This window comes from Urocampus carinirostris, chromosome 3, assembly GCF_059441175.1.
Source record: "Urocampus carinirostris isolate Australia breed hairy pipefish chromosome 3, RoL_Ucar_1.0, whole genome shotgun sequence".
NCBI classification, from domain to species: domain Eukaryota; kingdom Metazoa; phylum Chordata; class Actinopteri; order Syngnathiformes; family Syngnathidae; genus Urocampus; species Urocampus carinirostris.
In genome coordinates, this window is record NC_142351.1 from 14,311,020 (window position 1) to 14,335,694 (window position 24,675).

Sequence of the window (24,675 nt, forward strand, 5' to 3'; positions counted from 1 at the left end):
CAGAAGTAGGGCAGCGTCTGTACTTGTCCAAAACTGATGATTCCATCCTTTTTGCTAAGGGTTGTAGTAATTGAAAATATTTCATCAAAAAAGCAGACTGCATTAAGTCATGAACAGGGATTTCATCTCATTATTACTAGTCAAGTCAAGTCATGCTTATTATACAGCCCTTAATCACAAGAAGTCTCAAAGGGCTGCACAGACCATAGATTATGGATTATATACACCATTATACACCATTCCGTGATCCCAAATTACAATGGATGTTGCAATGCACGGCCATTGTCAACATAAAAACATACGTCATTTATAAGCTATAGAATATAAGTGTGTTTTAAGCCTAAATTTAAACAGTTCCACTGAGGTTGCAGATCAACTCTAAGAGGACAGAGCATTCCACAGCACGGGGGCCCGAATAGAGAACGCTCTCGAACCTGTGGATTTCTTCTTGGGTCTTGGGATCACTAGTAGACCAGCATTTTCCAAGAGAAGGCTCCTGACCGGAACATTGGGGGAAATTAAATCAGAAAGATATGAGGGAGCAAGTCCATGCGTGATTTTGTATAATTTCAACAGAACTTTAAAAATCACATTTTAAGATGACCGGGAGCCAATACAGGTTAGCCAAATCTCCCTTCGGGGATGAATAAAGTATCTATCTATCTATCTATCTATCTATCTATCTATCTATCTATCTATCTATCTATCTATCTATCTATCTATCTATCTATCTATCTATCTATCTATCTATCTATCTATCTATCTATCTATCTATCTATCTATCTATCTATCTATCTATCTATCTATCTATCTATCTATCTATCTATCTATCTATCTATCTATCTATCTATCTATCTATCTATCTATCTATCTATCTATCTATCTATCTATCTATCTATCTATCTATCTATCTATCTATCTATCTATCTATCTATCTATCTATCTATCTATCTATCTATCTATCTATCTATCTATCTATCTATCTATCTATCTATCTATCTATCTATCTATCTATCTATCTATCTATCTATCTATCTATCTATCTATCTATCTATCTATCTATCTATCTATCTATCTATCTATCTATCTATCTATCTATCTATCTATCTATCTATCTATCTATCTATCTATCTATCTATCTATCTATCTATCTATCTATCTATCTATCTATCTATCTATCTATCTATCTATCTATCTATCTATCTATCTATCTATCTAAATCGGGGTAATGTGATAAAATTCCTTTGTTTTAGTTAAAAGCCTCGCTGCAGCATTTTGTGCCAGCTGCAGGCTCTTAATTTTGGAATTCGGGAGACCGGAGAGTAGTACCTTACAGTCTGTCGTGTCCAGCATGGTCGCCGTGGCGACCGGCTGGCCCCGCCCCCTGAGCACGGCTGCAGTAGATCAGCTAATTTGCGTGTGTGCTACTTAAGGGTGGGTTGTGGCTTTTGCGGGTGCTGGCTCATTGCATTTTCTGTCTGCATTTCCCGTTCTGTTTTGCTCTGTCCTGTTTTGTTTGAGTCGGAAGAAACCTGTGTTTGCACGTTTTTTGTTAAAGCCTGTTTGTTCTGTCTTGTCCCTGAGTTTTGGACGACTTTTATTTTGGTAAATAAAAGTTTTGATCGTCAACGCAATTGAGTTCTCCCTTCCTGCCTCCTGCCTCCGTTCTGGTCCGGTCTCCCTCGTGACACAGTCAGGGTTGGGTAGGGTTACTTTAACTTGATTACTTTCAATTACTTTTGGATTACTCCAATACCAAATATGCTAATAAAAGACAATAGAAACTAAATATGAATAAAATGATGACTCACAACACGTGGTAAGCTTTCTCTCCTGGCTTTGATCTCTTTGATCTCCGGCAAAACTAACATAAAATGCGACAGAAACAAAATGAAAATAAATCCAAACAGCTTGCCGACATCATTTTTGCCGTTCCATGTATTCCGTTACTCCCCAAGCCATTAGTAATTTTATTCATATTTAGTGTCTTTTGTCCTTTATTAGCATATTTGGTATTGGAGTAATCCAAAAGTAATTGAAAGTAATCCAGTTAAAGTAACCCTACCCAACCCTGGTTACAAAATGGGTTGAACATATTGTGACAACGAACTTGGGCGTGGCACTCCAGTTTCACACGTTCATGTTTGTCAAAATGGAATGGATAAAAGAAAACAAAGAAGATAAAGGAACAAGAAGATAAGGTTATAATTTACACAATATTTACACAAGAAATGTGGGCATGAAGGATGTTGCATTCCGTTACTCCCCAAAGCCTGCACAAACTTTAGTAATTTTATTCATATTTAGTTTATTTTGTCTTTTATTAGCATATTTGGTATTGGAGTAATCCAGAAGTAATCGAAAGTAATCAAGTTAAAGTAGCCCTACCCAACCCTGGTCATGAAAGCCTAAGAAAAGTCTGTGATTAGTCGGCGGCCAGAAGACTGATCACATAATCGAGACCCCCCGGTGGTCAGCTGCATGTGTTGTCCCATGGCAATGAAATGAGGAGTATTCGTGCCATAGCTGCTGGCTCATCACTAGACCCACGGTTCGATTTGTTTACTGATGCAATATGTCCGTCTTGGCTGAGAACGGGAAAAAAAAGCCAGGGGAGCTGGTGCTTGCCAGCTCACTTATTTTTTTTCATTTTGTGGCTTTCTCTCTTGTTTCTCTCTCTGATGGTTATCTCCACGAGGAGCTTTTAACGATAAGAACTCACTTTCATGCTGATCAAACGTAAAGTGTTCGCTGGAGTAATTGATGCGTGATCTATGGCTGTTCGGCCATATACAACATTTGCGTCCGTTTCTCTGTAACAAGTTTTGGGGAGTACAGACGCTGCCCGACTTACGAACGAGATTCCGGACGATCGTTCGTAAGTTGAATTTGTTTGTAAGTTGCTTCAATGCTATATTTTGTATGGTATGCATGTTTAAGGTTCAAATAAGTATGTTTAAGGCTCATATAAGTAACCTGTATTGTTTTATACTAAAAATTTAATACAAAATTATAAAATAATATGCTCTATAAAGATAAATAAATTTGAGTTTAACTTATTTTTGGAAGATGCGCTTCAAGAAGTCCTCCTCCGTGGTAAAAAGTGGCTGAAAAAAACTGTTCCGACCATTTTCCAACCGCATGGGGCTTTCTCATTTCACTTTAATTTCAAAAGAAACAGCTAGCCTCTTCTTAACACTTTACACCAACCATATTTAATGGATGCACGGGATATTAAACAATAAAAATGTCAAAGTTCTTAGTGCGCTGGAGATAGTATAGACATAATATAGACAGTACTGTATAAGTAACCTGTATTGTTTTGTACTGAAAATTAAGCATTTCATAAAATAATATGCTCTATAAAGATGAATAAGGTTGAGTTTAATTTACCTTTGGAAGATGACCTTCCAGAGGTCCCACTTTGGCGAAAAAGTGACTGAAAAAAAGCGTTCTGACCATTTTCTCAACCGCATCAAGCTTTCTTATTTCACTTTCATTTCAAAAGAAACAGCTAGCCTCTTCTTAACACTTAACACCTACCATATTGAATGGATGCCCGAGATATTAAACAATAAAAATGTCAAAGTTGTTAGTGCGCTGGAGATAGCGTAGACATAGTATAGACACTACTGTATAAGTAACCTGTATAGTTTTGTATGAAAAAAAATAAACATTTCATAGAATAATATGCTCTAGAAAGATGAATAAAGTTGAGTTTAACTTACTTTTGGAAGATGCACTTCCAGAGGTCCCACTTTGGCAAAAAAGTGGCTGAAAAAAAGCGTTCTGACCATTTTCTCTACCGCATCAAGCTTTCTTATTTCACTTTCATTTCAAAAGAAATGGCTAGCTTCTTCTTAACACTTAACACCTACCATATTGAATGGATGCCCGAGATATTAAACAATAAAAATGTCAAAGTTGTTAGTGCGCTGGAGATAGCGTAGACATAGTGTAGACAGTACTGTATAAGTAACCTGTATTGTTTTGTACAAAAAATTAAACATTTCATAAAATAATATGCTCTATAAAGATAAATAATGTTGAGTTTAACTTACTTTTGGAAGATGCACTTCAAGAGGTCCTCCTCCATGGTAAAAAGTGGCTGAAAAAAAACGTCCTGACCATTTTCTCAACCGCATCAAGCTTTCTTATTTCACTTTCATTTCAAAAGAAATGGCTAGCCTCTTCTTTACACTTTACACCACCATATTGAATGGAAACACGAAAAACTATAGAACAAACATTCTGTCAGGGGCCGGACTAGTAGATTAAAGAGAAAGAAAAAGGGATAAATAAATACAGTGGGACCTTGCTACTTCGCGCTTCGATGTTCACGGGTTCAGAGCTTCGCGGGCCTAAAATATTATAATAAAATAAAATATATATATATTTAATATATATATTTTTTTTTTCCAAGCATTTTTGAAGGGGCGTCGCTACTTCGTGGTTCCACGTTCACGGGTTCAGAGCTTCGCAAAAAAAATAACAATAATAGAATAAAATAATCTAAAAAATATATATATATATTTTTTTTGAAGGGGCGCAACTTCGCGGATTTTCACTTTTCGCGGGTGGTTTTGATCCCCATTAACCGTGATAACCGAGGTCCCACTGTAAGTGAAAGAGGGAGGGAAAAGGACAGAGAGCGGGACGAAGAAAGAAAGAGAGAGAGGGAGAGAGCGTGAGGAACAAAAGATAAAAAGTCATTAGAGAGGGGGAAAAGAAAGGGAGAGGAAGAAAGAAATCCAAAGAGAAATCGAAAGACAGAAGGAGAGAAAAGAAAAAAGAAAGCGCGAAGGGTCGGAAGAGAGAAAGAGAAAAGGAAAAAAGGAAGTCAGAGCAAAAGAGGTTAAAAGACACAGAGAGAGAAAGAGACAAAGAGCAACAAAGGAAGAGAAAAAGAGAGACATAGAGTGAAAGAGAGAGAGTGGGAGAAAAGGGGTGGAAAAGAAAAAGAGAGAGAGAGGGAAATAAATACAAGTACAGTGTCTTTGTCCGAGGCACCTGGCTTTGGCAACATCAAGTTGACATATTTCAACCCGCAGCTTGTTCTTCTCTTGCGCTTCTCTGAGTGTTGTCTCGCGGGCCGGATTCAATCCCTTAGCGGGCCTAATCTGGCCCGCGGGCTGCCCATTTGACACCTGTGCTCTAAACAAAGGGTATGAGCTGACTTTGCATTATTTCCACCACTCAGTTGTTCTCTGCTTTCCATATCTAAGTACCCAGAGGTCACAGTACACTTTAACGGATTTATTTGTACTTGTTCGTCTTTAATGGTATCATTAAAATGTCATACTTGTTCCCCGGGTCTCTTGGCAACGCGCTGCAAACTTTACCCCGTAATGGGTTCGCTATTGAACATTCACTGGTAATTGAACAATAATGAACTGTTCTGTGACCCGTGTGTATGTGTGATTGATTCTGAAAGCAGTCTTTGAGGGCAGACTCTGCAAGCACCATTTTTAAAAGGGAAATTTCCAAGTTGTAGGTATTGTCCGTAGAGGGCAGTGTTGCCCCTTATTTAGATAGGTATAATGTTTTCACTGAACTCGTTCTTAATTCTTCCTACTTCTTCCTCCCTTTCTGCTGTAACTTTACACTATAAGCATACCTGTCAACCTCCAGGGCTCCATGCCCTTACAAACTGTCGTATTTTTCCTTACAAAATACAAATTAATCTTACACCATATTTTTTTTTTCAAACGTGTTTATTTACAGGGTTGGGTAGGGTTACTTTAACTTGATTACTTTCAATTACTTTTGGATTACTCCAATACCAAACATGCTAACAAAAGACAAAAGAAACTAAATATGGTTTTGCACTTTTAAAAGGTTTTATCATCAGATTTTCAGGCCTTGAAGCTCAGGGGTTAGAGCACTGGTCTAGTAAACCAAGGGTCGTGAGTTCAAGTCTCACCCAGGCCTTGGTGTGTCAACTTATGTTCTAATGATACTGACTATGATATGACATTACATTTGGTAAATTGTGTCATTGATGAGTGCTTATAACCTTAAATGGGGAAGCGCTGTTGACTCTTTGCCTACTCCCATCAGTCTTTGGGTGCGACTTTTGATTTCTTCCTTTGGTCTCACGAGCTTTATCTTATGTTTAATCAGGTCAGGTTTTGCACTTTTAAAAGGTTTTACAATCAGTTATCCAGGCCTTGTAGCTCAGGGGTTAGAGCACTGGTCTTGTAAACCAGGGGTCGTGAGTTCAAGTCTCACCCAGGCCTTGGTCTGTGAACTTAAGTTTTAATGCTACTGACTTTGATACTGACTATGATATGACACTAAATTTGGTAAAATGTGTCATTGATAGGTGCCTACAACCTTCAATGGGATAGCACTATTGCTTTTGACTGTTTGCCCACTCCAAACAGTCTTTGGATGCTACTTTTGATTTCTTCCTTTGGTCTCACGAGCTTTAGCTTATGTTTAATCAGGTCAAGTTTTTGCACTTTTAAAAGGTTTTTCAATCAGTTGCTCAGGCCTTGTAGCTCAGGGGTTAGAGCACTGGTCTAGTAAACCAGGGGTCGTGAGTTCAAGTCTCACCCAGGCCTTGGTCTGTGAACTCAAGTGCCAATGATATTGACTATGATATGACACTACACTTAGTAAAATGTGTCATTGATAGGTGCTTACAACCTTCAATGGAAAAGAACTATTGCTTTTGACTGTTTGCCCACTCCCATCAGTCTTTGGATGCTACTTTTGATTTCTTCCTTTGGTCTCACGAGCTTTAGCTTAAGCCCTTTGAGACTCTTCGTGACTTAGGGCTATACAAATAAAGATGACTTGACTTGACTTGACTCTTTGGATGCTTCTTTTGATTTCTTCCTTTGGTCTCACGACCTTTAGCTTATGTTTAATCAGGTCAAGTTTTTGCACTTTTAAAAGGTTTTACAATCAGTTATCCAGGCCTTGTAGCTCAGGGGTTAGAGCACTGGTCTTGTAAACCAGGGGTCGTGAGTTCAAGTCTCACCCAGGCCTTGGTCTGTGAACTTAAGTTTTAATGCTACTGACTTTGATACTGACTATGATATGACACTAAATTTGGTAAAATGTATCATTGATAGGTGCCTACAACCTTCAATGGGATAGCACTATTGCTTTTGACTGTTTGCCCACTCCAAACAGTCTTTGGATGCTACTTTTGATTTCTTCCTTTGGTCTCACGAGCTTTAGCTTATGTTTAATCAGGTCAAGTTTTTGCACTTTTAAAAGGTTTTTCAATTAGTTGCTCAGGCCTTGTAGCTCAGGGGTTAGAGCACTGGTCTAGTAAACCAGGGGTCGTGAGTTCAAGTCTCACCCAGGCCTTGGTCTGTGAACTTAAGTGCCAATGATACTGACTATGATATGACACTACACTTAGTAAAATGTGTCATTGATAGGTGCTTACAACCTTCAATGGGAAAGAACTATTGCTGTTGACTGTTTGCCCACTCCCATCAGTCTTTGGATGCTACTTTTGATTTCTTCCTTTGGTCTCACGAGCTTTAGCTTATGTTTAATCAGGTCAATGTTTGCACTTTTAAGAGGTTTTACAAGCAGTTCTCCAGGCCTTGTAGCTCAGGGGTTAGAGCACTGATCTAGTAAACCAGGGGTCGTGAGTTCAAGTCTCACCCAGGCCTTGGTCTGTGAACTTAAGTGCCAATGATACTGACTATGATATGACACTACACTTAGTAAAATGTGTCATTGATAGGTGCTTACAACCTTCAATGGAAAAGAACTATTGCTTTTGACTGTTTGCCCACTCCCATCAGTCTTTGGATGCTACTTTTGATTTCTTCCTTTGGTCTCACGAGCTTTAGCTTAAGCCCTTTGAGACTCTTCGTGATTTAGGGCTATACAAATAAAGATGACTTGACTTGACTCTTTGGATGCTACTTTTGATTTCTTCTTTTGGTCTCACGAGCTTTAGCTTATGTTTAATCAGGTCAAGTTTTTGCACTTTTAAAAGGTTTTACAATCAGTTATCCAGGCCTTGTAGCTCAGGGGTTAGACCACTGGTCTAGTAAACCAGGGGTCGTGAGTTCAAGTCCCACCCAGGCCTTGGTCTGTGAACTTAAGTTCTAATGATACTGACTATGTTACTGACTATGATATGACACTAAATTTGGTAAAATGTGCCATTGATAGGTGCCTACAACCTTCAATGGTATGGCACTATTGCTTTTGACTGTTTGCCACTCCCATCAGTCTTTGGATGCTACTTTTGATTTCTTCCTTTGGTCTCACGACATTTAGCTTATGTTTAATCAGGTCAAGTTTTTGCACTTTTAAAAGGTTTTACGATCGGTTATCCAGGCGTTGTAGCTCAGGGGTTAGAGCACTGGTCTTGTAAACCAGGGGTCGTGAGTTCAAGTCTCACCCAGGCCTTGGTCTGTGAACTTAAGTTTTAATGCTACTGACTTTGATACTGACTATGATATGACACTACATTTGGTAAATTGTGTCATTGATGAGTGCTTATAACCTTAAATGGGGAAGCGCTGTTGACTCTTTGCCTACTCCCATCAGTCTTTGGGTGCTACTTTTGATTTCTTCCTTTGGTCTCACGAGCTTTATCTTATGTTTAATCAGGTCAGGTTTTGCACTTTTAAAAGGTTTTACAATCAGTTATCCAGGCCTTGTAGCTCAGGGGTTAGAGCACTGGTCTTGTAAACCAGGGGTCGTGAGTTCAAGTCTCACCCAGGCCTTGGTCTGTGAACTTAAGTTTTAATGCTACTGACTTTGATACTGACTATGATATGACACTAAATTTGGTAAAATGTGTCATTGATAGGTGCCTACAACCTTCAATGGGATAGCACTATTGCTTTTGACTGTTTGCCCACTCCAAACAGTCTTTGGATGCTACTTTTGATTTCTTCCTTTGGTCTCACGAGCTTTAGCTTATGTTTAATCAGGTCAAGTTTTTGCACTTTTAAAAGGTTTTTCAATCAGTTGCTCAGGCCTTGTAGCTTAGGGGTTAGAGCACTGGTCTAGTAAACCAGGGGTCGTGAGTTCAAGTCTCACCCAGGCCTTGGTCTGTGAACTTAAGTGCCAATGATACTGACTATGATATGACACTACACTTAGTTAAATGTGTCATTGATAGGTGCTTACAACCTTCAATGGAAAAGAACTATTGCTTTTGACTGTTTGCCCACTCCCATCAGTCTTTGGATGCTACTTTTGATTTCTTCCTTTGGTCTCACGAGCTTTAGCTTAAGCCCTTTGAGACTCTTCGTGATTTAGGGCTATACAAATAAAGATGACTTGACTTGACTTGACTCTTTGGATGCTACTTTTGATTTCTTCTTTTGGTCTCACGAGCTTTAGCTTATGTTTAATCAGGTCAAGTTTTTGCACTTTTAAAAGGTTTTACAATCAGTTATCCAGGCCTTGTAGCTCAGGGGTTAGAGCACTGGTCTAGTAAACCAGGGGTCGTGAGTTCAAGTCCCACCCAGGCCTTGGTCTGTGAACTTAAGTTCTAATGATACTGACTATGTTACTGACTATGATATGACACTAAATTTGGTAAAATGTGCCATTGATAGGTGCCTACAACCTTCAATGGTATGGCACTATTGCTTTTGACTGTTTGCCACTCCCATCAGTCTTTGGATGCTACTTTTGATTTCTTCCTTTGGTCTCACGACATTTAGCTTATGTTTAATCAGGTCAAGTTTTTGCACTTTTAAAAGGTTTTACAATCGGTTATCCAGGCCTTGTAGCTCAGGGGTTAGAGCACTGGTCTTGTAAACCAGGGGTCGTGAGTTCAAGTCTCACCCAGGCCTTGGTCTGTGAACTTAAGTTTTAATGCTACTGACTTTGATACTGACTATGATATGACACTACATTTGGTAAATTGTGTCATTGATGAGTGCTTATAACCTTAAATGGGGAAGCGCTGTTGACTCTTTGCCTACTCCCATCAGTCTTTGGGTGCTACTTTTGATTTCTTCCTTTGGTCTCACGAGCTTTATCTTATGTTTAATCAGGTCATGTTTTGCACTTTTAAAAGGTTTTACAATCAGTTATCCAGGCCTTGTAGCTCAGGGGTTAGAGCACTGGTCTTGTACACCAGGGGTCGTGAGTTCAAGTCTCACCCAGGCCTTGGTCTGTGAACTTAAGTTTTAATGCTACTGACTATGATATGACACTAAATTTGGTAAAATGTGTCATTGATAGGTGCTTACAACCTTCAATGGGATAGCACTATTGCTTTTGACTGTTTGCCCACTCCAAACAGTCTTTGGATGCTACTTTTGATTTCTTCCTTTGGTCTCACGAGCTTTAGCTTATGTTTAATCAGGTCAAGTTTTTGCACTTTTAAAAGGTTTTTCAATCAGTTGTTCAGGCCTTGTAGCTCAGGGGTTAGAGCACTGGTCTAGTAAACCAGGGGTCGTGAGTTCAAGTCTCACCCAGGCCTTGGTCTGTGAACTCAAGTGCCAATGATACTGACTATGATATGACACTACACTTAGTAAAATGTGTCATTGATAGGTGCTTACAACCTTCAATGGGATATAACTATTGCTGTTGACTGTTTGCCCACTCCAAACAGTCTTTGGATGCTACTTTTGATTTCTTCCTTTGGTCTCACGAGCTTTAGCTTATGTTTAATCAGGTCAAGTTTTTGCACTTTTAAAAGGTTTTACAATCAGTTATCCAGGCCTTGTAGCTCAGGGGTTAGAGCACTGGTCTAGTAAACCAGGGGTCGTGAGTTCAAGTCCCACCCAGGCCTTGGTCTGTGAACTTAAGTTCTAATGATACTGACTATGTTACTGACTATGATATGACACTAAATTTGGTAAAATGTGCCATTGATAGGTGCCTACAACCTTCAATGGGATGGCACTATTGCTTTTGACTGTTTGCCCACTTCCATCAGTCTTTGGATGCTACTTTTGATTTCTTCCTTTGGTCTCACGAGCTTTAGCTTAAGCCCTTTGAGACTCTTCGTGACTTAGGGCTATACAAATAAAGATGACTTGACTTGACTTGACTTGACTCTTTGGATGCTTCTTTTGATTTCTTCCTTTGGTCTCACGACCTTTAGCTTATGTTTAATCAGGTCAAGTTTTTGCACTTTTAAAAGGTTTTAGAATCACTTATCCAGGCCTTGTAGCTCAGGGGTTAGAGCACTGGTCTTGTAAACCAGGGGTCGTGAGTTCAAGTCTCACCCAGGCCTTGGTCTGTGAACTTAAGTTTTAATGCTACTGACTTTGATACTGACTATGATATGACACTAAATTTGGTAAAATGTGTCATTGATAGGTGCCTACAACCTTCAATGGGATAGCACTATTGCTTTTGACTGTTTGCCCACTCCAAACAGTCTTTGGATGCTACTTTTGATTTCTTCCTTTGGTCTCACGAGCTTTAGCTTATGTTTAATCAGGTCAAGTTTTTGCACTTTTAAAAGGTTTTTCAATCAGTTGCTCAGGCCTTGTAGCTCAGGGGTTAGAGCACTGGTCTAGTAAACCAGGGGTCGTGAGTTCAAGACTCACCCAGGCCTTGGTCTGTGAACTTAAGTGCCAATGATACTGACTATGATATGACACTACACTTAGTAAAATGTGTCATTGATAGGTGCCTACAACCTTCAATGGGATAGCACTATTGCTTTTGACTGTTTGCCCACTCCCATCAGTCTTTGGATGCTACTTTTGATTTCTTCCTTTGGTCTCACAAGCTTTAGCTTATGGTTAATCAGGTCAATGTTTGCACTTTTAAAAGATTTTACAATTACTGCTCCAGGCCTTGTAGCTCAGGGGTTAGAGCACTGGTCTAGTAAACCAGGGGTCGTGAGTTCAAGTCTCACCCAGGCCTAGATGTGTGAACTTAAGTTCTAATGATACTGACTATGATATGACACTACACTTGGTAGAATGTGTCATTGATAAGTGCTTATAACCTTGAATGGGGAAGCGCTGTTGACTGTTTGCCTACTCCCATCAGTCTTTGGGTGCTACTTTTGATTTCTTCCTTTGGTCTCACGAGCTTTTCCTGACATTTTCAACATCAATTAAACAATTTCAGAGTTATTTTCTTTTTACAGTAGTTAACCAACGTGTAAAAGGCAATACTATTTTGCAAGGGCATAGCTCTGCCATCCCACCCTCCCAAGCAGCATTCTTCCAGTCCTCTGTGTGGGTCCTCTCCCTTCTGTGTGGGTCCTCTCCCTTCTGGGTTCCACAACCCAGGCCGTTGCTGCCGGGACTCCCACAGTGTAGCTCCGGCTCCCCCCTCCGGGTGGGTGCAGACGAGTCTTCTTTATGGCTGCGTCCTAGGCCTGCCGCTCGCAGATTGTATGGTATCTGCAGCCATTTGGAGCACAGCCACGGGGGGGATCTGGTCTCACGAGCTTTAGCTTATGTTTAATCAGGTCAAGTTTTTGCACTTTTAAAAGGTTTTGCAATCAGTTACCCAGGCCTTGTAGCTCAGGAGTTAGAGCACTGGTCTTGTAAACCAGGAGTTGTGTGTTCAAGTCTCACCCAGGCCTTGGTGTATAAACTTAAGTTCAAATGGTACTGACTATGATATGACACTACATATGGTAAAGTGTGTCATTGGTAGCTGCTTACAACCTTCAATGGAAAAGAACACTTGCTGTTGACTATTTGCCCACTCCCATCTGTCTTAAGATGCTACTTTTGATTTCTTCCTTTGGTCTCACGAGCTTTAGCTTATCAGGTCAATGTTTGCACTTTTAAAAGGTTTTACAACCACTGCTCCAGGCCTTGTAGCTCAGGGGTTAGAGCACTGGTCTAGTAAACCAGGGGTCGTGAGTTCAAGTCTCACCCAGGCCTTGGTCTTTGAACTTAAGTTCTAATGATACTGACTATGATATGACACTAAATTTGGTAAAATGTGTCATTGATAGGTGCCTATAACCTTCAATGGGATAGCACTATTGCTTTTGACTGTTTGCCCACTCCCATCAGTCTTTGGATGCTACTTTTGATTTCTTCCTTTGGTCTCACGAGCTTTAGCTTATCAGGTCAATGTTTGCACTTTTAAAAGGTTTTACAACCACTGCTCCAGGCCTTGTAGCTCAGGGGTTAGAGCACTGGTTTAGTAAACCAGGGGTCGTGAGTTCAAGTCCCACCCAGGCCTTGGTCTGTGAACATAAGTTCTAATGTTACTGACTATGATATGACACTAAATTTGGTAAAATGTGCCATTGATAGGTGCCTACAACCTTCAATGGGATGGCACTATTGCTTTTGACTGTTTGCCACTCCCATCAGTCTTTGGATGCTACTTTTGATTTCTTCCTTTGGTCTCACGAGCTTTAGCTTAAGTCCTTTGAGACTCTTCGTGATTTAGGGCTATACAAATAAAGATGACTTGACTTGACCTGACTCTTTGGATGCTACTTTTGATTTCTTCCTTTGGTCTCACGAGCTTTACCTTATGTTTAATCAGGTCAAGTTTTTGCACTTTTAAAAGGTTTTACAATCAGTTATCCAGGCCTTGTAGCTCAGGGGTTAGAGCACTGGTCTAGTAAACCAGGGGTCGTGAGTTCAAGTCCCACCCAGGCCTTGGTCTGTGAACTTAAGTTCTAATGATACTGACTATGTTACTGACTATGATATGACACTAAATTTGGTAAAATGTGCCATTGATAGGTGCGTACAACCTTCAATGGGATGGCACTATTGCTTTTGACTGTTTGCCACTCCCATCAGTCTTTGGATGCTACTTTTGATTTCTTCTTTTGGTCTCACGAGCTTTAGCTTAAGCCCTTTGAGACTCTTCGTGATTTAGGGCTATACAGATAAAGATGACTTGACTTGACTTGACTCTTTGGATGCTACTTTTGATTTCTTCCTTTGGTCTCACGAGCTTTAGCTTATGTTTAATCAGGTCAAGTTTTTGCACTTTTAAAAGGTTTTACAATCACTTGTTCAGGCCTTGTAGCTCAGGGGTTAGAGCACTGGTCTAGTAAACCAGGGGTCGTGAGTTCAAGTCTCACCCAGGCCTTGGTCTGTGAACTTAAGTGCCAATGATACTGACTATGATATGACACTACACTTAGTAAAATGTGTCATTGATAGGTGCTTACAATCTTCAATGGGAAAGAACTATTGCTGTTGACTGTTTGCCCACTCCCATCAGTCTTTGGATGCTACTTTTGATTTCTTCCTTTGGTCTCACGAGCTTTAGCTTATGTTTAATCAGGTCAAGTTTTTGCACTTTTAAAAGGTTTTTCAATCAGTTGCTCAGGCCTTGTAGCTCAGGGGTTAGAGCACTGGTCTAGTAATCCAGGGGTCGTGAGTTCAAGTCTCACCCAGGCCTTGGTCTGTGAACTTAAGTTTCAATGATACTGACTCTGATATGACACTACACTTAGTAAAATGTGTCATTGATAGGTGCTTACAATCTTCAATGGGAAAGAACTATTGCTGTTGACTGTTTGCCCACTCCCATCAGTCTTTGGATGCTACTTTTGATTTCTTCTTTTGGTCTCACGAGCTTTAGCTTAAGCCCTTTGAGACTCTTCGTGATTTAGGGCTATACAAATAAAGATGACTTGACTTGACTTGACTCTTTGGATGCTACTTTTGATTTCTTCTTTTGGTCTCACGACCTTTAGCTTATGTTTAATCAGGTCAAGTTTTTGCACTTTTAAAAGGTTTTACAATCAGTTATCCAGGCCTTGTAGCTCAGGGGTTAGAGCACTGGTCTTGTAAACCAGGGGTCGTGAGTTCAAGTCTCGCCCAGGCCTTGGTCTGTGAACTTAAGTTTTAATGCTACTGACTTTGATACTGACTATGATATGACACTAAATTTGGTAAAATGTGTCATTGATAGGTGCCTACAACCTTCAATGGGATAGCACTATTGCTTTTGACTGTTTGCCCACTCCAAACAGTCTTTGGATGCTACTTTTGATTTCTTCCTTTGGTCTCACGAGCTTTAGCTTAAGCCCTTTGAGACTCTTTGTGACTTAGGGCTATACAAATAAAGATGACTTGACTTGATTCTTTGGATGCTTCTTTTGATTTCTTCCTTTGGTCTCACGACCTTTAGCTTATGTTTAATCAGGTCAAGTTTTTGCACTTTTAAAAGGTTTTACAATCAGTTATCCAGGCCTTGTAGCTCAGGGGTTAGAGCACTGGTCTTGTAAACCAGGGGTCGTGAGTTCAAGTCTCACCCAGGCCTTGGTCTGTGAACTTAAGTTTTAATGCTACTGACTTTGATATGACACTAAATTTGGTAAAATGTGTCATTGATAGGTGCCTACAACCTTCAATGGGATAGCACTATTGCTTTTGACTGTTTGCCACTCCCATCAGTCTTTGGATGCTACTTTTGATTTCTTCCTTTGGTCTCACGACCCTTAGCTTATGTTTAATCAGGTCAAGTTTTTGCACTTTTAAAAGGTTTTACAATCAGTTATCCAGGCCTTGTAGCTCAGGGGTTAGAGCACTGGTCTTGTAAACCAGGGGTCGTGAGTTCAAGTCTCACCCAGGCCTTGGTCTGTGAACTTAAGTTTTAATGCTACTGACTTTGATATGACACTAAATTTGGTAAAATGTGTCATTGATAGGTGCCTACAACCTTCAATGGGATAGCACTATTGCTTTTGACTGTTTGCCACTCCCATCAGTCTTTGGATGCTACTTTTGATTTCTTCCTTTGGTCTCACGACCTTTAGCTTATGTTTAATCAGGTCAAGTTTTTGCACTTTTAAAAGGTTTTACAATCAGTTATTCAGGCCTTGTAGCTCAGGGGTTAGAGCACTGGTCTTGTAAACCAGGGGTCGTGAGTTCAAGTCTCACCCAGGCCTTGGTCTGTGAACTTAAGTTTTAATGCTACTGACTTTGATACTGACTATGATATGACACTACATTTGGTAAATTGTGTCATTGATGAGTGCTTATAACCTTAAATGGGGAAGCGCTGTTGACTCTTTGCCTACTCCCATCAGTCTTTGGGTGCTACTTTTGATTTCTTCCTTTGGTCTCACGAGCTTTATCTTATGTTTAATCAGGTCAGGTTTTGCACTTTTAAAAGGTTTTACAATCAGTTATCCAGGCCTTGTAGCTCAGGGGTTAGAGCACTGGTCTTGTAAACCAGGGGTCGTGAGTTCAAGTCTCACCCAGGCCTTGGTCTGTGATCTTAAGTTTTAATGCTACTGACTATGATATGACACTAAATTTGGTAAAATGTGTCATTGATAGGTGCCTACAACCTTCAATGGGATAGCACTATTGCTTTTGACTGTTTGCCCACTCCAAACAGTCTTTGGATGCTACTTTTGATTTCTTCCTTTGGTCTCACGAGCTTTAGCTTGTTTAATCAGGTCAAGTTTTTGCACTTTTAAAAGGTTTTTGAATCAGTTGCTCAGGCCTTGTAGCTCAGGGGTTAGAGCACTCGTCTAGTAATCCAGGGGTCGTGAGTTCAAGTCTCACCCAGGCCTTGGTCTGTGAACTTAAGTGCCAATGATACTGACTATGATATGACACTACACTTAGTAAAATGTGTCATTGATAGGTGCTTACAACCTTCAATGGGAAAGAACTATTGCTGTTGACTGTTTGCCCACTCCCATCAGTCTTTGGATGCTACTTTTGATTTCTTCCTTTGGTCTCACGACCTTTAGCTTATGTTTAATCAGGTCAAGTTTTTGCACTTTTAAAAGGTTTTACAATCTGTTATCCAGGCCTTGTAGCTCAGGGGTTAGAGCACTGGTCTTGTAAACCAGGGGTCGTGAGTTCAAGTCTCACCCAGGCCTTGGTCTGTGAACTTAAGTTTTAATGCTACTGACTTTGATACTGACTATGATATGACACTAAATTTGGTAAAATGTGTCATTGATAGGTGCCTACAACCTTCAATGGGAAAGAACTATTGCTGTTGACTGTTTGCCCACTCCCATCAGTCTTTGGATGCTACTTTTGCTTTCTTCCTTTGGTCTCACGACCTTTAGCTTATGTTTAATCAGGTCAAGTTTTTGCACTTTTAAAAGGTTTTACAATCTGTTATCCAGGCCTTGTAGCTCAGGGGTTAGAGCACTGGTCTAGTAAACCAGGGGTCGTGAGTTCAAGTCTCACCCAGGCCTTGGTCTGTGAACTTAAGTGCCAATGATACTGACTATGATATGACACTACACTTAGTAAAATGTGTCATTGATAGGTGCTTACAACCTTCAATGGGAAAGAACAATTGCTGTTGACTGTTTGCCCACTCCCATCAGTCTTTGGATGCTACTTTTGATTTCTTCCTTTGGTCTCACGAGCTTTAGCTTAAGCCCCTTGAGACTCTTCGTGACTTAGGGCTATACAAATAAAGATGACTTGACTTGACTCTTTGGATGCTTCTTTTGATTTCTTCCTTTGGTCTCACGACCTTTAGCTTATGTTTAATCAGGTCAAGTTTTTGCACTTTTAAAAGGTTTTACGATCAGTTATCCAGGCCTTGTAGCTCAGGGGTTAGAGCACTGGCCTTATAAACCAGGGGTTGTGAGTTCAAGTCTCACCCAGGCCTTGGTCTGTGAACTTAAGTTTTAATGCTACTGACTATGATATGACACTAAATTTGGTAAAATTTGTCATTGATAGGTGCCTACAACCTTCAATGGGATAGCACTATTGCTTTTGACTGTTTGCCCACTCCAAACAGTCTTTGGATGCTACTTTTGATTTCTTCCTTTGGTCTCACGAGCTTTAGCTTATGTTTAATCAGGTCAAGTTTTTGCACTTTTAAAAGGTTTTTCAATCAGTTGTTCAGGCCTTGTAGCTCAGGGGTTAGAGCACTGGTCTAGTAAACCAGGGGTCGTGAGTTCAAGTCTCACCCAGGCCTTGGTCTGTGAACTTAAGTGCCAATGATACTGACTATGATATGACACTACACTTAGTAAAATGTGTCATTGATAGGTGCTTACAACCTTCAATGGGAAAGAACAATTGCTGTTGACTGTTTGCCCACTTCCATCAGTCTTTGGATGCTACTTTTGATTTCTTCCTTTGGTCTCACGACCTTTAGCTTATGTTTAATCAGGTCAAGTTTTTGCACTTTTAAAAGGTTTTACAATCAGTTATCCAGGCCTTGTAGCTCAGGGGTTAGAGCACTGGTCTTGTAAACCAGGGGTCGTGAGTTCAAGTCTCACCCAGGCCTTGGTCTGTGAACTTAAGTTTTAATGCTACTGACTTTGATATGACACTAAATTTGGTAAAATGTGTCATTGATAGGTGCCTACAACCTTCAATGGGATAGCACTATTGCTTTTGACTGTTTGCCACTCCCATCAGTCTTTGGATGCTACTTTTGATTTCTTCCTTTGGTCTCACGACCTTTAGCTTATGTTTAATCAGGTCAAGTTTTTGCACTTTTAAAAGGTTTTACAATCAGTTATCCAGGCCTTGTAGCTCAGGGGTTAGAGCACTGGTCTTGTAAACCAGGGGTCGTGAGTTCAAGTCTCACCCAGGCCTTGGTCTGTGAACTTAAGTTTTAATGCTACTGACTTTGATACTGACTATGATATGACACTACATTTGGTAAATTGTGTCATTGATGAGTGCTTATAACCTTAAATGGGGAAGCGCTGTTGACTCTTTGCCTACTCCCATCAGTCTTTGGGTGCTACTTTTGATTTCTTCCTTTGGTCTCACGAGCTTTATCTTATGTTTAATCAGGTCAGGTTTTGCACTTTTAAAAGGTTTTACAATCAGTTATCCAGGCCTTGTAGCTCAGGGGTTAGAGCACTGGTCTTGTAAACCAGGGGTCGTGAGTTCAAGTCTCACCCAGGCCTTGGTCTGTGAACTTAAGTTTTAATGCTACTGACTTTGATACTGACTATGATATGACACTAAATTTGGTAAAATGTGTCATTGATAGGTGCCTACAACCTTCAATGGGATAGCACTATTGCTTTTGACTGTTTGCCCACTCCAAACAGTCTTTGGATGCTACTTTTGATTTCTTCCTTTGGTCTCACGAGCTTTAGCTTATGGTTAATCAGGTCAAGTTTTTGCACTTTTAAAAGGTTTTTCAATCAGTTGCTCAGGCCTTGTAGCTCAGGGTTTAGAGCACTGGTCTAGTAAACCAGGGGTCGTGAGTTCAAGTCTCACCCAGGCCTTGGTCTGTGAACTTAAGTGCCAATGATACTGACTATGATATGACACTACACTTAGTAAAATGTGTCATTGATAGGTGCTTACAACCTTCAATGGAAAAGAACTATTGCTTTTGACTGTTTGCCCACTCCCATCAGTCTTTGGATGCTACTTTTGATTTCTTCCTTTGGTCTCACGAGCTTTAGCTTAAGCCCTTTGAGACTCTTCGTGATTTAGGGCTATACAAATAAAGATGACTTGACTTGACTTGACTCTTTGGATGCTACTTTTGATTTCTTCTTTTGGTCTCACGAGCTTTAGCTTATGTTTAATCAGGTCAAGTTTTTGCACTTTTAAAAGGTTTTACAATCAGTTATCCAGGCCTTGTAGCTCAGGGGTTAGAGCACTGGTCTAGTAAACCAGGGGTCGTGAGTTCAAGTCCCACCCAGGCCTTGGTCTGTGAACTTATGTTCTAATGATACTGACTATGTTACTGACTATGATATGACACTAAATTTGGTAAAATGTGCCATTGATAGGTGCCTACAACCTTCAATGGTATGGTACTATTGCTTTTGACTGTTTGCCACTCCCATCAGTCTTTGGATGCTACTTTTGATTTCTTCCTTTGGTCTCACGACATTTAGCTTATGTTTAATCAGGTCAAGTTTTTGCACTTTTAAAAGGTTTTACAATCGGTTATCCAGGCCTTGTAGCTCAGGGGTTAGAGCACTGGTCTTGTAAACCAGGGGTCGTGAGTTCAAGTCTCACCCAGGCCTTGGTCTGTGAACTTAAGTTTTAATGCTACTGACTTTGATACTGACTATGATATGACACTACATTTGGTAAATTGTGTCATTGATGAGTGCTTATAACCTTAAATGGGGAAGCGCTGTTGACTCTTTGCCTACTCCCATCAGTCTTTGGGTGCTACTTTTGATTTCTTCCTTTGGTCTCACGAGCTTTATCTTATGTTTAATCAGGTCAGGTTTTGCACTTTTAAAAGGTTTTACAATCAGTTATCCAGGCCTTGTAGCTCAGGGGTTAGAGCACTGGTCTTGTAAACCAGGGGTCGTGAGTTCAAGTCTCACCCAGGCCTTGGTCTGTGAACTTAAGTTTTAATGCTACTGACTTTGATACTGACTATGATATGACACTAAATTTGGTAAAATGTGTCATTGATAGGTGCCTACAACCTTCAATGGGATAGCACTATTGCTTTTGACTGTTTGCCCACTCCAAACAGTCTTTGGATGCTACTTTTGATTTCTTCCTTTGGTCTCACGAGCTTTAGCTTATGTTTAATCAGGTCAAGTTTTTGCACTTTTAAAAGGTTTTTCATTCAGTTGCTCAGGCCTTGTAGCTCAGGGGTTAGAGCACTGGTCTAGTAAACTAGGGGTCGTGAGTTCAAGTCTCACCCAGGCCTTGGTCTGTGAACTTAAGTGCCAATGATACTGACTATGATATGACACTACACTTAGTAAAATGTGTCATTGATAGGTGCTTACAACCTTCAATGGGAAAGAACTATTGCTGTTGACTGTTTGCCCACTCCCATCAGTCTTTGGATGCTACTTTTGATTTCTTCCTTTGGTCTCACGAGCTTTAGCTTATGTTTAATCAGGTCAATGTTTGCACTTTTAAGAGGTTTTACAAGCAGTTCTCCAGGCCTTGTAGCTCAGGGGTTAGAGCACTGATCTAGTAAACCAGGGGTCGTGAGTTCAAGTCTCACCCAGGCCTTGGTCTGTGAACTTAAGTGCCAATGATACTGACTATGATATGACACTACACTTAGTAAAATGTGTCATTGATAGGTGCTTACAACCTTCAATGGAAAAGAACTATTGCTTTTGACTGTTTGCCCACTCCCATCAGTCTTTGGATGCTACTTTTGATTTCTTCCTTTGGTCTCACGAGCTTTAGCTTAAGCCCTTTGAGACTCTTCGTGATTTAGGGCTATACAAATAAAGATGACTTGACTTGACTTGACTCTTTGGATGCTACTTTTGATTTCTTCTTTTGGTCTCACGAGCTTTAGCTTATGTTTAATCAGGTCAAGTTTTTGCACTTTTAAAAGGTTTTACAATCAGTTATCCAGGCCTTATTGCTCAGGGGTTAGAGCACTGGTCTAGTAAACCAGGGGTCGTGAGTTCAAGTCCCACCCAGGCCTTGGTCTGTGAACTTAAGTTCTAATGATACTGACTATGTTACTGACTATGATATGACACTAAATTTGGTAAAATGTGCCATTGATAGGTGCCTACAACCTTCAATGGTATGGCACTATTGCTTTTGACTGTTTGCCACTCCCATCAGTCTTTGGATGCTACTTTTGATTTCTTCCTTTGGTCTCACGACATTTAGCTTATGTTTAATCAGGTCAAGTTTTTGCACTTTTAAAAGGTTTTACAATCGGTTATCCAGGCCTTGTAGCTCAGGGGTTAGAGCACTGGTCTAGTAAACCAGGGGTCGTGAGTTCAAGTCCCACCCAGGCCTTGGTCTGTGAACTTAAGTTCTAATGATACTGACTATGTTACTAACTATGATATGACACTAAATTTGGTAAAATGTGCCATTGATAGGTGCCTACAACCTTCAATGGTATGGCACTATTGCTTTTGACTGTTTGCCACTCCCATCAGTCTTTGGATGCTACTTTTGATTTCTTCCTTTGGTCTCACGACATTTACCTTATGTTTAATCAGGTCAAGTTTTTGCACTTTTAAAAGGTTTTACATTCGGTTATCCAGGCCTTGTAGCTCAGGGGTTAGAGCACTGGTCTTGTAAACCAGGGGTCGTGAGTTCAAGTCTCACTCAGGCCTTGGTCTGTGAACTTAAGTTTTAATGCTACTGACTTTGATACTGACTATGATATGACACTACATTTGGTAAATTGTGTCATTGATGAGTGCTTATAACCTTAAATGGGGAAGCGCTGTTGACTCTTTGCCTACTCCCATCAGTCTTTGGGTGCTACTTTTGATTTCTTCCTTTGGTCTCACGAGCTTTATCTTATCTTTAATCAGGTCATGTTTTGCACTTTTAAAAGGTTTTACAATCAGTTATCCAGGCCTTGTAGCTCAGGGGTTAGAGCACTGGTATTGTAAACCAGGGGTCGTGAGTTCAAGTCTCACCCAGGCCTTGGTCTGTGAACTTAAGTTTTAATGCTACTGACTATGATATGACACTAAATTTGGTAAAATGTGTCATTGATAGGTGCTTACAACCTTCAATGGGATAGCACTATTGCTTTTGACTGTTTGCCCACTCCAAACAGTCTTTGGATGCTACTTTTGATTTCTTCCTTTGGTCTCACGAGCTTTAGCTTATGTTTAATCAGGTCAAGTTTTTGCACTTTTAAAAGGTTTTTCAATCAGTTGTTCAGGCCTTGTAGCTCAGGGGTTAGAGCACTGGTCTAGTAAACCAGGGGTCGTGAGTTCAAGTCTCACCCAGGCCTTGGTCTGTGAACTCAAGTGCCAATGATACTGACTATGATATGACACTACACTTAGTAAAATGTGTCATTGATAGGTGCTTACAACCTTCAATGGGATATAACTATTGCTGTTGACTCTTTGCCTACTCCCATCAGTCTTTGGGTGCTACTTTTGATTTCTTCCTTTGGTCTCACGAGCTTTAGCTTATGTTTAATCAGGTCAATGTTTGCACTTTTAAAAGGTTTTACAAGCAGTTCTCCAGGTCTTGTAGCTCAGGGGTTAGAGCACTGGTCTAGTAAACCAGGGGTCGTGAGTTCAAGTCTCACCCAGGCCTTGGTCTTTGAACTTAAGTGCCAATGATACTGACTATGATATGACACTACACTTAGTAAAATGTGTCATTGATAGGTGCTTACAACCTTCAATGGAAAAGAACTATTGCTTTTGACTGTTTGCCCACTCCCATCAGTCTTTGGATGCTACTTTTGATTTCTTCCTTTGGTCTCACGAGCTTTAGCTTAAGCCCTTTGAGACTCTTCGTGACTTAGGGCTATACAAATAAAGATGACTTGACTTGACTTGACTCTTTGGATGCTTCTTTTGATTTCTTCCTTTGGTCTCACGACCTTTAGCTTATGTTTAATCAGGTCAAGTTTTTGCACTTTTAAAAGGTTTTAGAGTCACTTATCCAGGCCTTGTAGCTCAGGGGTTAGAGCACTGGTCTTGTAAACCAGGGGTCGTGAGTTCAAGTCTCACCCAGGCCTTGGTCTGTGAACTTAAGTTTTAATGCTACTGACTTTGATACTGACTATGATATGACACTAAATTTGGTAAAATGTGTCATTGATAGGTGCCTACAACCTTCAATGAGATAGCACTATTGCTTTTGACTGTTTGCCCACTCCAAACAGTCTTTGGATGCTACTTTTGATTTCTTCCTTTGGTCTCACGAGCTTTAGCTTATGTTTAATCAGGTCAAGTTTTTGCACTTTTAAAAGGTTTTTCAATCAGTTGCTCTGGCCTTGTAGCTCAGGGGTTAGAGCACTGGTCTAGTAAACCAGGGGTCGTGAGTTCAAGTCTCACCCAGGCCTTGGTCTGTGAACTTAAGTGCCAATGATACTGACTATGATATGACACTACACTTAGTAAAATGTGTCATTGATAGGTGCTTTCAACCTTCAATGGAAAAGAACTATTGCTTTTGACTGTTTGCCCACTCCCATCAGTCTTTGGATGCTACTTTTGATTTCTTCCTTTGGTCTCACGAGCTTTAGCTTAAGCCCTTTGAGACTCTTCGTGACTTAGGGCTATACAAATAAAGATGACTTGACTTGACTCTTTGGATGCTTCTTTTGATTTCTTCCTTTGGTCTCACGACCTTTAGCTTATGTTTAATCAGGTCAAGTTTTTGCACTTTTAAAAGGTTTTACAATCAGTTATCCAGGACTTGTAGCTCAGGGGTTAGAGCACTGGTCTTGTAAACCAGGGGTCGTGAGTTCAAGTCTCACCCAGGCCTTGGTGTGTCAACTTATGTTCTAATGATACTGACTATGATATGACACTACATTTGGTAAATTGTGTCATTGATGAGCGCTTATAACCTTAAATGGGGAAGCGCTGTTGACTCTTTGCCTACTCCCATCAGTCTTTGGGTGCTACTTTTGATTTCTTCCTTTGGTCTCACGAGCTTTATCTTATGTTTAATCAGGTCAGGTTTTGCACTTTTAAAAGGTTTTACAATCAGTTATCCAGGCCTTGTAGCTCAGGGGTTAGAGCACTGGTCTTGTAAACCAGGGGTCGTGAGTTCAAGTCTCACCCAGGCCTTGGTCTGTGAACTTAAGTTTTAATGCTACTGACTTTGATACTGACTATGATATGACACTAAATTTGGTAAAATGTGTCATTGATAGGTGCCTACAACCTTCAATGGGATAGCACTATTGCTTTTGACTGTTTGCCCACTCCAAACAGTCTTTGGATGCTACTTTTGATTTCTTCCTTTGGTCTCACGAGCTTTAGCTTATGTTTAATCAGGTCAATGTTTGCACTTTTAAAAGGTTTTACAAGCAGTTCTCCAGGCCTTGTAGCTCAGGGGTTAGAGCACTGGTCTAGTAAACCGGGGGTCGTGAGTTCAAGTCTCACCCAGGCCTTGGTCTGTGAACTTAAGTGCCAAT

At 40.3% G+C, this 24,675-nt stretch overlaps 51 non-coding genes across 51 annotated transcripts; all 51 read left to right on the forward strand.

Moving 5' to 3' along the window:
- Window positions 1–6,166: 6,166 nt before the first annotated feature.
- Window positions 6,167–6,239, forward strand: trnat-ugu (transfer RNA threonine (anticodon UGU)). The gene has a single exon. It is a non-coding gene; the product is annotated as a tRNA-Thr (tRNA).
- Window positions 6,240–6,493: 254 nt separating this feature from the next.
- On the forward strand, window positions 6,494–6,566 carry trnat-agu (transfer RNA threonine (anticodon AGU)). The gene has a single exon. It is a non-coding gene; the product is annotated as a tRNA-Thr (tRNA).
- Window positions 6,567–6,923: 357 nt separating this feature from the next.
- On the forward strand, window positions 6,924–6,996 carry trnat-ugu (transfer RNA threonine (anticodon UGU)). Its single transcript has one exon. It is a non-coding gene; the product is annotated as a tRNA-Thr (tRNA).
- Window positions 6,997–7,250: 254 nt separating this feature from the next.
- trnat-agu (transfer RNA threonine (anticodon AGU)) lies at window positions 7,251–7,323 on the forward strand. The gene has a single exon. It is a non-coding gene; the product is annotated as a tRNA-Thr (tRNA).
- A 241-nt stretch (window positions 7,324–7,564) lies between these two features.
- Window positions 7,565–7,637, forward strand: trnat-agu (transfer RNA threonine (anticodon AGU)). Its single transcript has one exon. It is a non-coding gene; the product is annotated as a tRNA-Thr (tRNA).
- Window positions 7,638–7,989: 352 nt separating this feature from the next.
- Window positions 7,990–8,062, forward strand: trnat-agu (transfer RNA threonine (anticodon AGU)). The gene has a single exon. It is a non-coding gene; the product is annotated as a tRNA-Thr (tRNA).
- A 253-nt stretch (window positions 8,063–8,315) lies between these two features.
- Window positions 8,316–8,388, forward strand: trnat-ugu (transfer RNA threonine (anticodon UGU)). The gene has a single exon. It is a non-coding gene; the product is annotated as a tRNA-Thr (tRNA).
- A 247-nt stretch (window positions 8,389–8,635) lies between these two features.
- trnat-ugu (transfer RNA threonine (anticodon UGU)) lies at window positions 8,636–8,708 on the forward strand. Its single transcript has one exon. It is a non-coding gene; the product is annotated as a tRNA-Thr (tRNA).
- A 254-nt stretch (window positions 8,709–8,962) lies between these two features.
- trnat-agu (transfer RNA threonine (anticodon AGU)) lies at window positions 8,963–9,035 on the forward strand. The gene has a single exon. It is a non-coding gene; the product is annotated as a tRNA-Thr (tRNA).
- Window positions 9,036–9,392: 357 nt separating this feature from the next.
- Window positions 9,393–9,465, forward strand: trnat-agu (transfer RNA threonine (anticodon AGU)). The gene has a single exon. It is a non-coding gene; the product is annotated as a tRNA-Thr (tRNA).
- Window positions 9,466–9,718: 253 nt separating this feature from the next.
- Window positions 9,719–9,791, forward strand: trnat-ugu (transfer RNA threonine (anticodon UGU)). Its single transcript has one exon. It is a non-coding gene; the product is annotated as a tRNA-Thr (tRNA).
- Window positions 9,792–10,038: 247 nt separating this feature from the next.
- trnat-ugu (transfer RNA threonine (anticodon UGU)) lies at window positions 10,039–10,111 on the forward strand. Its single transcript has one exon. It is a non-coding gene; the product is annotated as a tRNA-Thr (tRNA).
- Window positions 10,112–10,353: 242 nt separating this feature from the next.
- trnat-agu (transfer RNA threonine (anticodon AGU)) lies at window positions 10,354–10,426 on the forward strand. Its single transcript has one exon. It is a non-coding gene; the product is annotated as a tRNA-Thr (tRNA).
- A 242-nt stretch (window positions 10,427–10,668) lies between these two features.
- trnat-agu (transfer RNA threonine (anticodon AGU)) lies at window positions 10,669–10,741 on the forward strand. The gene has a single exon. It is a non-coding gene; the product is annotated as a tRNA-Thr (tRNA).
- Window positions 10,742–11,115: 374 nt separating this feature from the next.
- Window positions 11,116–11,188, forward strand: trnat-ugu (transfer RNA threonine (anticodon UGU)). The gene has a single exon. It is a non-coding gene; the product is annotated as a tRNA-Thr (tRNA).
- Window positions 11,189–11,442: 254 nt separating this feature from the next.
- Window positions 11,443–11,515, forward strand: trnat-agu (transfer RNA threonine (anticodon AGU)). The gene has a single exon. It is a non-coding gene; the product is annotated as a tRNA-Thr (tRNA).
- A 241-nt stretch (window positions 11,516–11,756) lies between these two features.
- trnat-agu (transfer RNA threonine (anticodon AGU)) lies at window positions 11,757–11,829 on the forward strand. The gene has a single exon. It is a non-coding gene; the product is annotated as a tRNA-Thr (tRNA).
- A 907-nt stretch (window positions 11,830–12,736) lies between these two features.
- Window positions 12,737–12,809, forward strand: trnat-agu (transfer RNA threonine (anticodon AGU)). The gene has a single exon. It is a non-coding gene; the product is annotated as a tRNA-Thr (tRNA).
- A 234-nt stretch (window positions 12,810–13,043) lies between these two features.
- trnat-agu (transfer RNA threonine (anticodon AGU)) lies at window positions 13,044–13,116 on the forward strand. Its single transcript has one exon. It is a non-coding gene; the product is annotated as a tRNA-Thr (tRNA).
- Window positions 13,117–13,472: 356 nt separating this feature from the next.
- trnat-agu (transfer RNA threonine (anticodon AGU)) lies at window positions 13,473–13,545 on the forward strand. The gene has a single exon. It is a non-coding gene; the product is annotated as a tRNA-Thr (tRNA).
- A 368-nt stretch (window positions 13,546–13,913) lies between these two features.
- On the forward strand, window positions 13,914–13,986 carry trnat-agu (transfer RNA threonine (anticodon AGU)). The gene has a single exon. It is a non-coding gene; the product is annotated as a tRNA-Thr (tRNA).
- A 242-nt stretch (window positions 13,987–14,228) lies between these two features.
- Window positions 14,229–14,301, forward strand: trnat-agu (transfer RNA threonine (anticodon AGU)). Its single transcript has one exon. It is a non-coding gene; the product is annotated as a tRNA-Thr (tRNA).
- A 357-nt stretch (window positions 14,302–14,658) lies between these two features.
- On the forward strand, window positions 14,659–14,731 carry trnat-ugu (transfer RNA threonine (anticodon UGU)). Its single transcript has one exon. It is a non-coding gene; the product is annotated as a tRNA-Thr (tRNA).
- Window positions 14,732–15,095: 364 nt separating this feature from the next.
- trnat-ugu (transfer RNA threonine (anticodon UGU)) lies at window positions 15,096–15,168 on the forward strand. Its single transcript has one exon. It is a non-coding gene; the product is annotated as a tRNA-Thr (tRNA).
- Window positions 15,169–15,409: 241 nt separating this feature from the next.
- On the forward strand, window positions 15,410–15,482 carry trnat-ugu (transfer RNA threonine (anticodon UGU)). The gene has a single exon. It is a non-coding gene; the product is annotated as a tRNA-Thr (tRNA).
- A 241-nt stretch (window positions 15,483–15,723) lies between these two features.
- On the forward strand, window positions 15,724–15,796 carry trnat-ugu (transfer RNA threonine (anticodon UGU)). The gene has a single exon. It is a non-coding gene; the product is annotated as a tRNA-Thr (tRNA).
- Window positions 15,797–16,043: 247 nt separating this feature from the next.
- On the forward strand, window positions 16,044–16,116 carry trnat-ugu (transfer RNA threonine (anticodon UGU)). Its single transcript has one exon. It is a non-coding gene; the product is annotated as a tRNA-Thr (tRNA).
- A 240-nt stretch (window positions 16,117–16,356) lies between these two features.
- trnat-agu (transfer RNA threonine (anticodon AGU)) lies at window positions 16,357–16,429 on the forward strand. Its single transcript has one exon. It is a non-coding gene; the product is annotated as a tRNA-Thr (tRNA).
- Window positions 16,430–16,671: 242 nt separating this feature from the next.
- Window positions 16,672–16,744, forward strand: trnat-ugu (transfer RNA threonine (anticodon UGU)). The gene has a single exon. It is a non-coding gene; the product is annotated as a tRNA-Thr (tRNA).
- A 254-nt stretch (window positions 16,745–16,998) lies between these two features.
- On the forward strand, window positions 16,999–17,071 carry trnat-agu (transfer RNA threonine (anticodon AGU)). The gene has a single exon. It is a non-coding gene; the product is annotated as a tRNA-Thr (tRNA).
- Window positions 17,072–17,423: 352 nt separating this feature from the next.
- trnai-uau (transfer RNA isoleucine (anticodon UAU)) lies at window positions 17,424–17,496 on the forward strand. Its single transcript has one exon. It is a non-coding gene; the product is annotated as a tRNA-Ile (tRNA).
- Window positions 17,497–17,738: 242 nt separating this feature from the next.
- trnat-agu (transfer RNA threonine (anticodon AGU)) lies at window positions 17,739–17,811 on the forward strand. The gene has a single exon. It is a non-coding gene; the product is annotated as a tRNA-Thr (tRNA).
- A 242-nt stretch (window positions 17,812–18,053) lies between these two features.
- Window positions 18,054–18,126, forward strand: trnat-ugu (transfer RNA threonine (anticodon UGU)). The gene has a single exon. It is a non-coding gene; the product is annotated as a tRNA-Thr (tRNA).
- Window positions 18,127–18,367: 241 nt separating this feature from the next.
- trnat-ugu (transfer RNA threonine (anticodon UGU)) lies at window positions 18,368–18,440 on the forward strand. Its single transcript has one exon. It is a non-coding gene; the product is annotated as a tRNA-Thr (tRNA).
- Window positions 18,441–18,687: 247 nt separating this feature from the next.
- Window positions 18,688–18,760, forward strand: trnat-ugu (transfer RNA threonine (anticodon UGU)). Its single transcript has one exon. It is a non-coding gene; the product is annotated as a tRNA-Thr (tRNA).
- Window positions 18,761–19,014: 254 nt separating this feature from the next.
- trnat-agu (transfer RNA threonine (anticodon AGU)) lies at window positions 19,015–19,087 on the forward strand. Its single transcript has one exon. It is a non-coding gene; the product is annotated as a tRNA-Thr (tRNA).
- A 357-nt stretch (window positions 19,088–19,444) lies between these two features.
- Window positions 19,445–19,517, forward strand: trnat-agu (transfer RNA threonine (anticodon AGU)). Its single transcript has one exon. It is a non-coding gene; the product is annotated as a tRNA-Thr (tRNA).
- Window positions 19,518–19,770: 253 nt separating this feature from the next.
- trnat-ugu (transfer RNA threonine (anticodon UGU)) lies at window positions 19,771–19,843 on the forward strand. Its single transcript has one exon. It is a non-coding gene; the product is annotated as a tRNA-Thr (tRNA).
- A 247-nt stretch (window positions 19,844–20,090) lies between these two features.
- On the forward strand, window positions 20,091–20,163 carry trnat-ugu (transfer RNA threonine (anticodon UGU)). Its single transcript has one exon. It is a non-coding gene; the product is annotated as a tRNA-Thr (tRNA).
- Window positions 20,164–20,417: 254 nt separating this feature from the next.
- Window positions 20,418–20,490, forward strand: trnat-agu (transfer RNA threonine (anticodon AGU)). The gene has a single exon. It is a non-coding gene; the product is annotated as a tRNA-Thr (tRNA).
- A 241-nt stretch (window positions 20,491–20,731) lies between these two features.
- Window positions 20,732–20,804, forward strand: trnat-agu (transfer RNA threonine (anticodon AGU)). The gene has a single exon. It is a non-coding gene; the product is annotated as a tRNA-Thr (tRNA).
- A 683-nt stretch (window positions 20,805–21,487) lies between these two features.
- Window positions 21,488–21,560, forward strand: trnat-agu (transfer RNA threonine (anticodon AGU)). Its single transcript has one exon. It is a non-coding gene; the product is annotated as a tRNA-Thr (tRNA).
- A 253-nt stretch (window positions 21,561–21,813) lies between these two features.
- Window positions 21,814–21,886, forward strand: trnat-ugu (transfer RNA threonine (anticodon UGU)). Its single transcript has one exon. It is a non-coding gene; the product is annotated as a tRNA-Thr (tRNA).
- A 247-nt stretch (window positions 21,887–22,133) lies between these two features.
- On the forward strand, window positions 22,134–22,206 carry trnat-ugu (transfer RNA threonine (anticodon UGU)). The gene has a single exon. It is a non-coding gene; the product is annotated as a tRNA-Thr (tRNA).
- Window positions 22,207–22,448: 242 nt separating this feature from the next.
- trnat-agu (transfer RNA threonine (anticodon AGU)) lies at window positions 22,449–22,521 on the forward strand. Its single transcript has one exon. It is a non-coding gene; the product is annotated as a tRNA-Thr (tRNA).
- Window positions 22,522–22,762: 241 nt separating this feature from the next.
- Window positions 22,763–22,835, forward strand: trnat-agu (transfer RNA threonine (anticodon AGU)). The gene has a single exon. It is a non-coding gene; the product is annotated as a tRNA-Thr (tRNA).
- A 357-nt stretch (window positions 22,836–23,192) lies between these two features.
- trnat-ugu (transfer RNA threonine (anticodon UGU)) lies at window positions 23,193–23,265 on the forward strand. The gene has a single exon. It is a non-coding gene; the product is annotated as a tRNA-Thr (tRNA).
- A 254-nt stretch (window positions 23,266–23,519) lies between these two features.
- Window positions 23,520–23,592, forward strand: trnat-agu (transfer RNA threonine (anticodon AGU)). The gene has a single exon. It is a non-coding gene; the product is annotated as a tRNA-Thr (tRNA).
- Window positions 23,593–23,944: 352 nt separating this feature from the next.
- trnat-ugu (transfer RNA threonine (anticodon UGU)) lies at window positions 23,945–24,017 on the forward strand. Its single transcript has one exon. It is a non-coding gene; the product is annotated as a tRNA-Thr (tRNA).
- Window positions 24,018–24,252: 235 nt separating this feature from the next.
- On the forward strand, window positions 24,253–24,325 carry trnat-ugu (transfer RNA threonine (anticodon UGU)). Its single transcript has one exon. It is a non-coding gene; the product is annotated as a tRNA-Thr (tRNA).
- A 253-nt stretch (window positions 24,326–24,578) lies between these two features.
- trnat-agu (transfer RNA threonine (anticodon AGU)) lies at window positions 24,579–24,651 on the forward strand. Its single transcript has one exon. It is a non-coding gene; the product is annotated as a tRNA-Thr (tRNA).
- The last annotated feature ends 24 nt before the right edge of the window (window positions 24,652–24,675 follow it).